This window comes from Pseudophryne corroboree, chromosome 6, assembly GCF_028390025.1.
Source record: "Pseudophryne corroboree isolate aPseCor3 chromosome 6, aPseCor3.hap2, whole genome shotgun sequence".
Taxonomy (NCBI): domain Eukaryota; kingdom Metazoa; phylum Chordata; class Amphibia; order Anura; family Myobatrachidae; genus Pseudophryne; species Pseudophryne corroboree.
Window position 1 is genome coordinate 549,531,036 of NC_086449.1, and position 14,000 is coordinate 549,545,035.

General features: G+C 47.1%; 1 long non-coding RNA gene across 4 annotated transcripts in view; it reads left to right on the forward strand.

The window, feature by feature from the left end:
- Positions 1–14,000, forward strand: part of LOC134935439 (uncharacterized) — a 130,493-nt gene that overhangs the window by 70,943 nt on the left and 45,550 nt on the right. For 2 of the 4 annotated variants that reach the window (XR_010180137.1, XR_010180140.1), the window contains 2 exons: positions 8,783–8,813; positions 9,350–9,421. The exons of 1 other annotated variant lie outside the window; for it this stretch is intronic. This is a non-coding gene — a long non-coding RNA (uncharacterized LOC134935439). The remainder of the gene's footprint in view (positions 1–8,782; positions 8,814–9,349; positions 9,422–14,000) is intronic. One more of the 4 variants, XR_010180139.1, reaches the window with a different exon arrangement.

Below are 14,000 nucleotides of genomic sequence, written 5' to 3' on the forward strand. Positions count from 1 at the left end.
GTGCAGTGCTGGGGTAGCTTGGTCAGAGTCCCTGATTGAAAATATTGATACCCTGGATAGGGACAATGTTTTACTGTCTTTAGAGCAAATAAAGGATGCATTTCTTTATATGCGTGATGCACAGAGGGATATCTGCACACTGGCATCACGGGTAAGTGCTATGTCCATTTCGGCCAGAAGAAGTTTATGGACGCGACAGTGGTCAGGCGATGCGGACTCAAAACGGCATATGGAAGTTTTGCCGTATAAAGGGGAGGAGTTATTTGGTGTCGGTCTATCAGATTTGGTGGCCACGGCTACAGCCGGGAAATCCACCTTTTTACCTCAAGTCACTCCCCAACAGAAAAAGACACCGACTTTTCAACCGCAGCCCTTTCGTTCCTTTAAAAACAAGAGAGCAAAGGGATATTCATATCTGCCACGAGGCAGAGGAAGGGGGAAGAGACAGCAACAGGCAGCTCCTTCCCAGGAACAGAAGCCCTCCCCCGCTTCTACAAAAGCCTCAGCATGACGCTGGGGCTTCTCAAGCGGACTCGGGGGCGGTGGGGGGTCGTCTCAAGAATTTCAGCGCGCAGTGGGCTCACTCGCAGGTAGATCCCTGGATCCTGCAGATAATATCTCAGGGGTACAGGTTGGAACTAGAGACGGATCCACCTCGCCGTTTCCTGAAGTCTGCTTTACCAACGTCCCCCTCCGACAGGGTGACGGTCTTGGAAGCCATTCACAAGCTGTACTCTCAGCAGGTGATAGTCAAGGTACCTCTTTTACAACAAGGAAAGGGGTATTATTCCACTCTATTTGTGGTACCGAAGCCGGATGGCTCGGTAAGACCTATTCTAAATCTGAAATCGTTGAACCTGTACATAAAGAAGTTCAAGTTCAAGATGGAGTCACTCAGAGCAGTGATAGCGAACCTGGAAGAAGGGGACTTTATGGTATCCTTGGACATCAAGGATGCGTATCTCCACGTTCCAATTTACCCCTCACACCAGGGGTACCTCAGGTTCGTCGTACAGAACTGTCACTATCAGTTTCAGACGCTGCCGTTCGGATTGTCCACGGCACCTCGGGTCTTTACCAAGGTAATGGCCGAGATGATGATTCTTCTTCGAAGAAAAGGCGTATTAATTATCCCATACTTGGACGATCTCCTAATAAGGGCAAGGTCCAGAGAACAGCTAGAGATGGGATTAGCACTGTCTCAAGAAGTGCTAAAACAGCACGGGTGGATTCTGAATATTCCAAAATCCCAGTTAATTCCGACAACACGTCTGCTGTTCCTAGGGATGATTCTGGACACGGTTCAGAAAAAGGTTTTTCTCCCGGAGGAAAAAGCCAAGGAGTTATCCGAGCTTGTCAGGAACCTCCTAAAACCAGGAAAGGTGTCTGTACATCAATGCACAAGAGTCCTGGGAAAAATGGTGGCTTCTTACGAAGCAATTCCATTCGGCAGATTCCACGCAAGAATTTTCCAGAGGGATCTGTTGGACAAATGGTCAGGGTCGCATCTTCAGATGCACCAGCGGATAACCCTGTCTCCAAGGACAAGGGTATCTCTTCTGTGGTGGTTGCAGAGTGCTCATCTATTGGAGGGCCGCAGATTCGGCATACAGGATTGGATCCTGGTGACCACGGACGCCAGCCTGAGAGGCTGGGGAGCAGTCACACAAGGAAGAAACTTCCAGGGCGTGTGGTCGAGCCTGGAAACGTCTCTTCACATAAACATTCTGGAACTAAGAGCAATCTACAATGCTCTAAGCCAGGCAGAACCTCTGCTTCAAGGAAAACCGGTGTTGATCCAGTCGGACAACATCACGGCAGTCGCCCATGTGAACAGACAGGGCGGCACAAGAAGCAGGAGTGCAATGGCAGAAGCTGCAAGGATTCTTCGCTGGGCAGAGAATCATGTGATAGCACTGTCAGCAGTGTTCATCCCGGGAGTGGACAACTGGGAAGCAGACTTCCTCAGCAGACACGACCTTCACCCGGGAGAGTGGGGACTTCATCCAGAAGTTTTCCACATGCTGGTAACCCGTTGGGAAAGACCAATGGTGGACATGATGGCGTCTCGCCTCAACAAAAAACTGGACAGGTATTGCGCCAGGTCAAGAGATCCGCAGGCAATAGCTGTGGACGCGCTGGTAACGCCTTGGGTGTACCAGTCGGTGTATGTGTTTCCTCCTCTGCCTCTCATACCAAAAGTATTGAGAATTATACGGCAAAGAGGCGTAAGAACGATACTAGTGGTTCCGGATTGGCCAAGAAGGACTTGGTACCCGGAACTTCAAGAGATGATCACGGAAGATCCGTGGCCTCTACCTCTGAGAAGGGACTTGCTTCAGCAGGGTCCCTGTCTGTTTCAAGACTTACCGCGGCTGCGTTTGACGGCATGGCGGTTGAACGCAGGATCCTAAAGGAAAAAGGCATGCCGGAAGAAGTCATTCCTACTTTGATTAAAGCAAGGAAGGAAGTAACCGCGCAACATTATCACCGCATTTGGCGAAAATATGTTGCGTGGTGCGAGGATCGGAGTGCTCCGACGGAGGAATTTCAACTGGGTCGATTCCTACATTTCCTGCAATCAGGATTGTCTATGGGTCTCAAATTGGGATCTATTAAGGTTCAAATTTCGGCCCTGTCGATTTTCTTCCAAAAAGAATTGGCTTCAGTTCCTGAAGTCCAGACTTTTGTTAAGGGAGTGCTGCATATACAGCCCCCTGTGGTGCCTCCAGTGGCACCGTGGGATCTCAATGTTGTTTTGGACTTTCTCAAATCTCATTGGTTTGAACCACTAAAAACTGTGGATTTGAAATATCTCACATGGAAAGTGACCATGCTACTAGCCCTGGCTTCGGCCAGGAGAGTGTCAGAACTGGCAGCTTTATCTTACAAAAGCCCATATCTGATTTTCCATTCGGACAGGGCAGAACTGCGGACTCGTCCGCATTTTCTCCCTAAGGTGGTGTCAGCATTTCATCTGAACCAACCTATTGTAGTGCCTGCGGCTACAAGCGACTTGGAGGACTCCAAGTTGTTGGACGTTGTCAGAGCTTTAAAAATATACATTTCAAGGACAGCTGGAGTCAGGAAATCTGACTCGCTGTTTATACTATATGCTCCCAACAAGTTGGGCGCTCCTGCGTCTAAGCAGACTATTGCTCGCTGGATTTGTAGTACGATTCAGCTTGCACATTCTGTGGCAGGCCTGCCACAGCCAAAATCGGTAAAAGCCCACTCCACAAGGAAGGTGGGTTCTTCTTGGGCGGCTGCCCGAGGGGTCTCGGCATTACAACTCTGCCGAGCGGCTACGTGGTCGGGGGAGAACACGTTTGTAAAATTCTACAAATTTGATACCCTGGCTAAGGAGGACCTGGAGTTCTCTCATTCGGTGCTGCAGAGTCATCCGCACTCTCCCGCCCGTTTGGGAGCTTTGGTATAATCCCCATGGTCCTTTCAGGAACCCCAGCATCCACTAGGACGATAGAGAAAATAAGAATTTACTTACCGATAATTCTATTTCTCGGAGTCCGTAGTGGATGCTGGGCGCCCATCCCAAGTGCGGATTATCTGCATTACTTGTACATAGTTACAAAAATCGGGTTATTATTGTTGTGAGCCATCTTTTCAGAGGCTCCGCTGTTATCATACTGTTAACTGGGTTTAGATCACAGGTTGTACGGTGTGATTGGTGTGGCTGGTATGAGTCTTACCCGGGATTCATAAATCCTTCCTTATTGTGTACGCTCGTCCGGGCACAGTACCTAACTGAGGCTTGGAGGAGGGTCATAGGGGGAGGAGCCAGTACACACCACCTGATCGTAAAGCTTTACTTTTTGTGCCCTGTCTCCTGCGGAGCCGCTATTCCCCATGGTCCTTTCAGGAACCCCAGCATCCACTACGGACTCCGAGAAATAGAATTATCGGTAAGTAAATTCTTATTTTTCCTTTTTATTCTTTTGAGAATTCTTGGGATCAGAGGAAGTGGAGGAAACATGTACAACATCTGATAGACCTATGGAGTCGTCAGAGCGTCTACTGCCACTGCCTGTGGGTCTGTCGACCTGTAACAATACCGCCTAAGCTTCTTGTTGAGACGAGAGGCCATCATGTCAATTTGTGGATATCCCCACCGACGTGTCAAGAACATTTCCGGGTGAAGGCCCCACTCCCCTGGGTGCAGGTTGTGTCTGCTGAGGAAGTCTGCTTCACAGTTGTCTACTCCCGGGAATGAAGACCGCTGACAACACCACAGCGTTTTTTTCTGCCCAGAGGAGAATTCTTGACACCTCTGACATTGCTGCTCTGCTTTTTGTTCCACCCTGTCGGTTTATGTACGTCACTGCCGTCACATTGTCCGACTGGACTTGAATGGGTTGATTCTGAAGAAGATAAGAGGCCTGCAGAAGGACGTTGTATATGGCCCTGAGATCCAGAATGTTGATTGGAAGGATGACTTCCTGACTTGACCATCTTCCTTGAAACTGCACCCCCTGGGTGACTGCTCCCCATCCTCTGAGGCTTGCGTCCGTGGTTAACAGGATCCAGTCCTGAATTCCGAACCTCCAACACTCGACGAGGTGAGAGGTCTGTAGCCACCACAGAAGGGAGATCCTGGCTTTTGGCAACAGACGAATCCCCTGGTGCATGTGAAGATGCGATCTGGACCATTTGTCCAACAGATCGAGCTGGAAAGGTCTTGCGTGAAACCGTCCATATTGAAGTGCCTCATAAGAGGCCACCATTTTCCCCAGAAGGCGAATGCATAGATACATCGATATCTGTGTTGGCTTCAGGACATACCGAACCATTGATTGGATTACCAATGCCTTTTCCAACAGAAGGAACACTTTTTGCAACACCGTGTGCAGTATCATTCCCAGGAATGGGAGCCTTTGCGTTGGCTCTAGGTGAGATTTCGGAAGGTTCAGAATCCACCTGTGTTCCTGGAGAAGTTTGGTTGAGAGGCCAATGCTGTCCAGCAACCTCTCCCTGGACAGCGCCTTTATCAGAAGGTCGTCCAGGTATGGAATTATGTTCCCTCCCTGCTTGCGGCGTATAAACATCATCTCTGCCATCACCTTGGTGAACACCCTCGGTGCCGTGGAGAGACCAAATGGCAGGGCCAGGAACTGGTAGTGAAAGTCCTGCAGTGCAAACCGTGGATAAACCCGATGAGTCAGCCAGATCGGAATGTGAAGGTACGCGTCCTTGATATCCAGAGACACTAGGAATTACCCTTCCTCCAGACCGTAGATCACCGCTCTCAGAGATTCCATCTTGAACTTGAACACTCTTAAGAACGGGTTCAAAGACTTGAGGTTCAGAATTGGTCGTACCGAACCGTCCGGTTTCGGCACTACAAACAAGTTGGAATAGTACCCCTCGTTGTGTAGATGAGGTGGAACTGGAACAATGACTTGAGTCTGTACCAGTTTTTGGATGGCTTGCTGCAAAGTTACTTGCCTCTTGTGGAGCTGGTAAGCCTGATTTGAAGAATCTGTGAAGTGGGAGCTCTTGGAACTCCAGTCTGTAGCCCCGGGAAATCAGATCTATTACCCAGGGATCCCGGCACGTACTTGACCAGATTTGACTGAAGAATTTTATTCCGGCTCCCACCTGACAGTCCTCCAGGCCTCTCGGTCCACTATCATGCTGAAGGCTTTTGAGGAAGCAGAGCATGAGCTCTGTTCCTGAGCACCTGCAGATGCTGGTTTGCGTGATTTACCTTTTGCGCCTCTGGAGGCTGTAGAAGCATCTCTGGATTTTCCCTTAAACTTGACTGTCCGAAAGGACTGTAAATTTGAAGCTGAATAAGTGGGAGCTGCGGAAGGAAGATACGTAGACTTGCATCAGCAGTCCACTGGCGTAGCCACAAGCCCCTACGTGCTGACACAGCAATAGCGGTGGTGCGTGCATTAAGCAAACCAATCTCCTTTATGGCTTCCACCATAAAGTTCGCAGAGTCCTGTATATGCTGCAGGAGTAAAACATGCCCCCTAGACAAGGAATCTAACCCCTCAATTAGGTTACCTGACCATTTAGCAATGGCTTTTCTGATTCATGCACATGCAATAGTGGGTTTCTGGGCCACCCCAGCAGCTGTGTACAATGATTTGAGTGTAGTCTCAATTTTACGATCAGCCGTATCTTTTAGGGAGGCTGCACCAGGGACAGGCATTACAATTTTTCTTGGCAGCCTAGAGACTGATGCGTCCACTATCGGTGGATTTTTCCATGTTTTCCTATCCTCGAGTCCAGAAGAACAGGAAAAGATGAGAGCAACCTTTTAGGGATTTTAAATTTCTTATCAGGATTAACCCATGGCTCTTCAAACAGGGTATTCAATTCCTTTGACGCAGGAAAAGTGACTGAGGACTTCTTTTTTACATTAAAATAAGATTCCTCACACTCCTCTGACGCCTTATCAGGAATTTGCAGAACATCTCTGATAGCCTCTATAAAAGCCTCCATTCCCTGTGACAAAGTGGCACACCCCCACCCCCAACCTCCAAATCCACCTCACCCTTCTCAATGTCTGACCCGTCAGAGTCAGACTGCAGGATATGGGCCAGAGATCGTTTTTGCGGACAAATAGGAGGGGATTGAGACGCTGGTTTGGGGACTGAGTCTCTATTCATAAACTCATCCACAGTCTGTCTTAAGTATTGTGTCTCTTTCTCAATGCGGGATAGCTTTGCAGAAATATTTGAGATCATTCCCTTAATAGAATTAACCTCCAGTTCAGCCTCGCTATTTTGGGAAAGTGCACTGCCCTAAAAACCCAGTAGTGAGCCCCCTGTTGAAGAGGAACACTCCGCTGTACAAGAAACACACTCTTTGCCTGACATAATGTAATTGTGACAGCACACACACACACACAGGAAAAGGTTAAGCACAATTAACCCACAAAGAGCCCCTCAGGGGGAGACAGAGTAATATGGAGCCAGACCCCACCGCACCCTTATCGCTAATGCAAAGCTTAGCCAGGTTGCAGACTAAGTACCCTGATAGGGGACTTAGTACACTAATAATCGCTCCCCCCCTGCTATGACCCCCTGGTACCGCTGAGGTAATCTGGAGTCACACTGGAGGAGCTGCGCATCCCTGTCAGTCAGCGTCTGTGTCCACTGCAGAGGGAAAACGGCGCTGGTGAGCTGCTGGATCCTCTCATAGTGAAGCCCCACCCCTTCAATGGGGCGCGGTCTTCCCGCTTTTTTTATACTGGCTGAGGTAATCTGTTGCTTAACATAGAGAGAACCATTTTAAGGCTGTTTTTGCCAGTGTGGGTACTGTGTACAGTGTACTGGGACGCAGCTGTGTACTGTGTCTGGAGACGCATTCCGCCCCGGTTAGAAGCCGTGCGTCTCCGTACCCTCATGCCACCATAATGGCAGACTACCCGCTAGTTGGGACGCCGGCTTAGTACTCACCACTCTTCTTTCTTCTGGCTATTAGGGGTGTCGGCGTGCTGCGGGAATGTACGCTCGCCATGGTGGGGCTTGCGAATAGTTCCCTCAGGAGCTCAGTGTCCTGTAAACAGGGAACGGGACCATTAATCCTTCAAGAGGTTGGGCCGTTCTCCCCCTCCCTAAGTCCCACGAAGCAGACAGGCTGGTGCCAACCAGCCCTGCTTGAAAATAACAAACATATAAAATAAATGCAGAAAACTCTTCAGGAGCTTCCATAAGCGTGACTGGCTCCTCCGGGCACATTTTATAAACTGAGTCTGGTAGGAGGGGCATAGAGGGAGTAGCCAGCCCACACTATCAAATTCTTAAAGTGCCCATGGCTCCTAGTGGACCCGTCTATACTCCATGGTACTAAATGGAACCCCAGTATCCTCTAGGACGTAAGAGAAAATGGGTTTGGAGTGTGCCTTAGAACTAGATACACCCCTCTCCTGACTTGACTCCCATTCACAAAGGCAAATTTACGGCAAAGCAACACAAGTGGTTGCTTAGGTCTCGGCAGGTCCAGGAAGGACTGTCTAGAGTAGAGCTGGCTAAACCAGTCCTCGAGATCTACCAACAGTTCAAATTTTCCAGACCACCTAGCTGGTGCACAGGTGTAGTCATTACTAATTAAGATGTGCTGCAGTCATTCCTAACTGACAATTCTGCAGATCTCCAGGAGGCCTGGAAAACATGAACTGTTGGTAAATCTCGAGGACCAGTTTGGCAAGCCCTGGTCTAAAGCATCCTTTGGACACTCTGGGCTTTACCGCAACTGCGATACTGGCTGCAGGGTGCCCTTTCCAGACACCCTGCTAGTCAGAAGCAAGAGCCGTGGATTAGTGACAGTGCTGCCCCCAGAGCTCTGCACTCTGTGCGACGGCACTGACTATATGGGGAGAGTTACTTCAGCCTCCGCTGGAATTTCCTACATGTCTTTCCACCACGTCCGACTCTCACATACTCTAAAAGTGCAACAATAAATTTTATTTTTGCACTATTGCATTTGGATATTTGCTAAATAGATACTTTTCAGTGCCCTAAATCCCCACAGTCTAATTCAACATCACAGAGCAGCATACAGCATTGCCCTTTTTCTCAGGAGTCAGTTTTTTAGTTTGTTTTTAGTTTTGTTAATGAAATACTTTGAAACAATGCAGATTTTAGTTTTACAGGCATCTCACAAAAACCCAACATTAGCAATGGGCCAATAAATAAACCATGAGAGGATTCCTGTGCATAGCGTGGTCATCCTTAATACGCTGTACTGAAAACATCAGGTTTGTACATTAGTCCCATTGTATACATTCTAACATTTGATTTGTTTATAGCACCAAGAACATTGAAAGAAGCTCCAATACGGTATGTAAAAAATTCCCAACAAACTTGTATTTGATAAATAAATCTGCTACTAAAAGTACTTCTCTTTGCACTGTGTCAAGTGGTATATAAGAAATGTCATGTCTATCCTTTACATTCCAATGCACTCTTTACATATCAGCTCTTATCTCCATACATTTACTCTCAGCCCATACACTTATTTCACATCAATCTTGTCTATTCCCTCTTTGCTAATGCTGATACATACGCAACGCATCCTGCATAAGTAACCCTTTGGCCGAGAATCTCCTACTTATTCATTTTCTGCACGTTCCCATAATCAGCCTTTTCAGAATCTTAGAAACCACTTTACAAAACTAGCTTTTCAGTAAGCTTTAGAAGTATTTCAAGTGGGTTGCCTCCACCATACTAATGTACTCACCCATCTTAGTGCATCTGTACTGTATGTCATTTCTCATTGACACAGACAGTAATTGTACAAGACACATGCTTCTATCCTTTAGATGGCTCGATTTACATGAATTCCATTACAACTTTGCTTATCTGTTTGTCTGAAGGGAGAGGGAAGAGGGAGAAGATGTGTTATATGTTGCTTCATGCTCCATCCTGGAAGCCAGTATTTCATAAAGGTAATCACAAATTCTATACAAAAACTATTGTTAGGAAAAAGGTCTCTATAATACCTGGTATTGTAATCCAACTTTCAGTAAATATTTTACAGACATGCTGGAAACCTCAAATTTGTGAACATGTACAATAGAGTACATGTTGTCTAAGTAAAGGGGTGGGGTTATGCTTACCACCCATCCAGGATTGCCTCAGACAGTCCAGAAACCAGGACATCAGTCCAGAGCTCCAAAGGTTAGCAATTCCAGATGGGCATTGTCCAAAATTCACATCAACCAGCCCTATTTGCTCTATCCAGCCTACTTGCTGCCTCCTCACCATCTTCCTTCCTACTCTGGCCTCCTTCTTTGCATCCTGCCTCCAACTCCACGTGCAATTGCATGTAGAGTTGGTGTTGTGTCCAAAGATGGGACGCATGATATGGCCAGGTGATGTATATGGTATCTGCTGCCGTGCCATGTGTCATAAGAAGGGATTCAGTGTCAGTGTTGACATTGGATAAATAACATGCATGCAGGGAAAGGTATGCACTGAAAACTTGTAAAAGTGCAAACATGTATTATGAATGCTACTCAGATAAAGGGGTAGGCCAGCAACTAATAGCATAATAACAGGTACCCGTGCTGCCATATAATGGGCATGAGTGAGCTCTAGCACTGTCTAATATATGTAGAAATATGAGTGTTCTCTGACATCTATGTGCCCTGATGGCAATGCCATATAAAGAGACATGAGTGGGCTCTAACATTTGTTGGGGCATAAGGAGACTCTGTTGACACACAAAGAGGAATGCGAAAGCTCTGTCTGGTATATTTACTTAATTATTAACAGTTTCTTATACAGCGCTACAAATTCCGTTGCGCATTACAATTGGAAACAACAGTCAGAGGTAGGAAGGCCTTGCTCACAAGCTTACATCAATAAGAAAATAGGCATTGATACACAAGCATAGGTGCTATCTTTTGCATAGTGGTCAGCCAGATGTCAAAGGTTCTTGGTGGGCTGTGTGATATGGTCACACAGCAATGTTGGCCAGGGGTCAGGTGGATGTGAAAGTAAAGAAAGAGAAACTACTGTATGTGAAGATGTGTGTGGACTGTACAGTGGAGATGTAATTGGATAGGAAAGTTTATACAGGTTATGTGGGTGGTTTTGGAGTTTGATAAGCTTTCCTCAACAGGTTCGATTTTAGGGAACGCTTGAAGACTAGAGGAGAATCTTATTGTGTGTGGGAGGGCATTCCACGGAGTGGGTGCAGCTAGAGGCGGATTTAGACTTCATAGGGCCCTAAGCAAGACACAGATTTGGGCCCCCCCTTCCTCAAACAATCCTCAGTGTGCTCCCCCCACCAAATGTAGTAGACAGGCCCCCACTGTCTACATTATGCCACCCCCCCAGTCAGTCTATGCTCCCCAATCTGCCCCCTCCCGATTATAGCAGGCGAATGGTAGTTGTACTAGTGTATTTATTATTTTTTACCAGTTATTTATGTAGCGCACACATATTCCGCAGCGCTTTACTTAGAACATTTGGCTATTTACATCAGTCCCTGCCCCAGTGGAGCTTAAAATCTATATTCTCTACCAAATTTACTCGCACTCACATTAATGCTAGGGTTAAGTTTCTTGGGAGCCAATTAAACTAGTAGTTTATTTTTGGGTTGTGGGAGGAAACCGTAGTACCCGGAAGAAACCCATGCAAGTATGGGGAGAACATACAAACTCCAAACAGTTAGGGCCATGGTGGGAATTGAACCCATGACCTCAGTGCTGTGAGGCAGTAATGCTAACTAGAGATGAGCGAGTTCTGTTCCCTGAGAACGGAACCCCCCCTGAACTTCACTACCCAAGCCCAGATCCAAGTCAGGCTTGGGTTTTCCCGCCTGACTCGGAAACCAGAACGAGGCAAAACCTCATCATCCCGCTGTCGGATTCTCGCGGGGTTTGAATTTCATATAAAGTAGCCACGCGTCCCCACCATTTTCACTCCGGCATTGAAGAGTGTATCGAGAGGACGTGTCTCTGTCCTCCGTGTTCTGCATCAGTACAGTGGTAGTGTCAGTCCAGTCACAGTGGTGGCGTGCTCTGCCGCCATATGTCCAGTGCTGCTGTATAAGTCCAGTCCAGTGGTGCTGTGTTGTGCTGCATCAGTTCAGTGGTGGTGTATTGTGCTGCATCAGTCCAGTCACAGTGGTGGTGTCCTCTGCTGCCATATGTCCAGTGCTGCTGTATAAGTCTAGTCCATTGCAGTGGTGCTGTGTTGTCCTGCATCAGTACAGTGGTAGTGTCTTGTGCTGCATCAGTCCAGTCACAGTGGTGGTGTCCTCTGCTGCCATATGTCCGGTGCTGCTATATAAGTCCAGTCCATTGCAATGGTGCTGTGTTGTCCTAGATTAGTCCAGTGGTGGTGTCCCTGTGCTGCTGTATATGTCCAGTGGTACTGCCGTATATGTCCAGCGGTACTGCCGTATAAATCCAGTGATACTGCCATATATATCCAGTGATACTGCTGTATATATCCAGTGGTACTGCCATATAATTCCAGGGGTACTGCCGTATATGTCCAGTGGTACTGCCATATAATTCCAGTGATACTGCTGCATATGTCCAGTGGTACTGGCGTATAAATCCAGTGATACTGCCGTATAAATCCAGTCCAGTGGTACTGCCATACAAGTCCAGTGATACTGCCATATAAATCCAGTCCTGTGCTACTGCTGTATAACTTCAGTGATACTGTACGTATAATTCCAGTGATACTGCCATATAATTCCAGGGGTACTGGCGTATAACTCCAGTGATACTGCCGTATAAATCCAGTCCAGTGGTACTGCCGTATAATTCCAGTGGTACTGGCGTATAAATCCAGTGGTACTGACATATAAATCCAATCCAGTGGTACTGCTGAATAATTCCAGTGATACTGCTGTATAGTTCAAGTGATACGGACGTATAATTCCAGTGGTACTGCCATATAATTCCAGTGATACTGCCATATAAACCCAGTCCAGTGGTACTGCCATATAAGTTCAGTCCAGTGCTACTGCTGTATAAGTCCAGTGATACTGCCGTATAATTCCAGTGGTACTGGCGTATAAATCCAGTAATACTGCCGTATAAATCCAGTCCAGTACTACTGCTGTATAAGTCCAGTGACACTGTCGTATAATTCCAGTGGTACTGCCGTATAAGTCCAGTCCAGTGGTGCTGCCATATAAGTCCAGTGGTGCTGTCATGTGCTGTATATTATTTACTCCAAATAAAGGGGTTATTAATATTTAATCTAAATAATTTTCACAGGATTTGCCCTGTGTGGTGTAGAGGTATGCTCTCCTGTACCGCATATTGTTATATAACTCCAGAAAAATAATGGAGAACAAAAATTTGGAGGATAAAATAGGGAAAGATCAAGAACCACTTCCTCCTAGTTTTGAAGCTGCTGCCACTAGTCATGACATAGATGATGAAATGCCATCAACGTCATCTGCCAAGGCCGATGCCCAATGTGATACTAGAGGGCATGTAAAATCCAAAAAGCCAAAGTTCAGTAAAAAGACCCAAAAAAAAAGAAATTTAAATGTTCTGAGGAGAAACGTAAACTTGCCAATATGCCATTTATGGCACGGAGTGGCAAGGAACGGCTGAGGCCCTGGCCTATGTTCATGACTAGTGGTTCAGCTTTACATGATGATGGAAGCCCTCATCCTGCTAGAAAAATGTTAAGAGTTAAGCTGGCAAAAGCACAAAAAAGAACTGTGCGTTTTAAGATGGTATCACAAATCCCCAAGGAGAGTCCAAGTGTGTCGGCGGTTGCGATGCCTGACCTTCCCAACACTGAATGGGAAGAGGTGGCTCCTTCCACCATTTGCACGCCCCCTGCAAGTGCTGGAAGTAGCACCCACAGTCCAATTTCTGATAATCAAATTGAAGATGTCACTGTTGAAGTACAACAGGATGAGGATATGGGTGTTGCTGGTGCTGAGGAGGAAGTTGACGATGAGGATTCTGATGGTGATGTGGTTTGTTTAAATCAGGCACCAGGGAAGACACCTGTTGTCCATGGGATGAATAAGCCCATTGTGATGTCTGGGAAAAATACCAAAAAAGCCATCTCTTCAGTGTGGAATTATTTCTCCACACGGACAACAGGTATCAAGCCATGTGTTGCCTCTGTCAATATGTAATAAGTAGGGGTAAGGACGTTAACCACCTAGTAACATCCTCCATTATACGTCACCTGCTGCGCATTCATCAGAAGTTAGTGTCAAGTTGTGAAACTTTGGGTAAGAGTGTAAGCAGTCCACTGACACCTAAATCCCTTCTTCCTCTTGTACCCAAGCTCCTGCAAGCCATACCAACTCCCTCAACGTCAACTTCCTCCTCAGTCAGGAACATCAGTAGTCGTGCAGGCCATGTCACTGGCAAGACTGAGGAGTCCTCTCCTAACCGGGATTCCTCCGGAGGATCCTTGAGTGGTACGCCTTCTGCTGCTGTTGTTGCTGCTGGGAGTCGATCGTCATCCCAGAGGGGAGGTCGGAAGACCACTTATACTACTTCAACTAAGCAATTGACTGTCCAACAG